The following is a 1,339-nucleotide window of genomic DNA, read 5'->3' as shown; positions in this document are numbered from 1 at the left end:
GTGAACACTTAGCAGCATTTTATATTCCTTGGAATATATTTCTATTAATTTATATATTTAATTTATATATTACAGGTTGTCACAGCTTCGGCCATCCTCCACAATGACGACAGTGAAGCCCCAGAGGATGATGTGGAGGTGATGATGAGGAGGAAGCTGGTTTGAAGGTCACCAGTGGTGCTCTCTGGCAGGACCAACTACCTACTGAGAATTCTGCCCTGGGGGAGGTACCACCTGACCTTCATTACTTTTAACAGGTAATTAATGAATCAAGCGATTTTTAATTATTCAATTATTCAATAATTTAACTAATTGAGTTTTTGTTAAAAATGTTTTAGGACAGTGCATGCATTATCTTATATTTATGGATCATTTTTGGTCATGCAGCATCCGTCCACAGCCAACCCTGTAAACCCTGAAGATGGACGATGCAGTCTACAGTGAAGATGCATCCTGAAACTCTGCAGACCATCCTGCAAGATGTTCCAATCACCACCCAGAAAGTTCCATCCCCGCGTCTCAGTTGAAGCATCTCATCCATGTCAACCATCTTTGTAAATAGTGTTACAATGAATGACGATTACTGTGTTGGATTTAAACCTTTATTTATATTCAAAAACAAACATTTTAATACATCAAATATAAACTTCATTTATTCTCAGAAATCAAATGTGGTTATTTGTTGGCATTTCTTTCCAGGAGAATATAAAGTTGGTCAAAAGTCTCCCTCCTCTCTCATGCCCTCTGTTCTTCTGCCTCATGTCCTCTCTGATCAGGTCTAGAAGCTCATCACTAGTCGCGTTTCCATTAACTCTGAAATTTCGCAAATTGCAATTTTGATACATTCTCCTAATGGAAACCACAATTCTGAAAATAAAAAAAAGAAGAAAAAAACGTTTTGCCCTTAGAGGGGGTGGTATTAAAACAATAAAACAATAACCGAGATTTCCTCATCGCTTCATCTGCAGCTACACTTCTGCAGCTTGAAGCCTAAAGACGCAGAAGTCTCGTTTGAGGAAAAGCACGAGTGCAGGTACAGAAACTTAAATGGATCTCGTTGTGTTTTTAAACAAAAAAAGGTCCAGCAGCTTACTTGTTAGAATGGTTATTCATTTAAAAACCGCTGAACAGGTTTCTCACGTGCACCTGAGACTGTCAATAGACTCTGCGCGGCACACGCTCTCCAGACAGAGCTGTGACGTCACTGCAATCTCTTTTTTTAGTGAATCAAATAATAAAAAATCTCATTCATTGTCGTGTTTATAATTACTTATCGTGTGAGTTGGTTTGTGCTTTATTGCAAAATGATGATTTAATGGAAACAGTGTCATTTGGAAAG

At 38.2% G+C, this 1,339-nt stretch overlaps 1 long non-coding RNA gene across 1 annotated transcript in view; it reads left to right on the top strand.

Moving 5' to 3' along the window:
* The window catches only part of LOC118599507, a 2,930-nt gene extending 2,056 nt beyond the window's left edge, over window positions 1–874 (top strand). Inside the window, exon 2 of the long non-coding RNA XR_004948889.1 lies at window positions 388–874. This is a non-coding gene — a long non-coding RNA (uncharacterized LOC118599507). The remainder of the gene's footprint in view (window positions 1–387) is intronic.
* The last annotated feature ends 465 nt before the right edge of the window (window positions 875–1,339 follow it).

This window comes from Oryzias melastigma, linkage group LG13, assembly GCF_002922805.2.
Source record: "Oryzias melastigma strain HK-1 linkage group LG13, ASM292280v2, whole genome shotgun sequence".
NCBI classification, from domain to species: Eukaryota; Metazoa; Chordata; class Actinopteri; order Beloniformes; family Adrianichthyidae; genus Oryzias; species Oryzias melastigma.
Note: the sequence above shows the minus strand (reverse complement) of the source record. Positions and strands in the feature narration are given on the sequence as shown.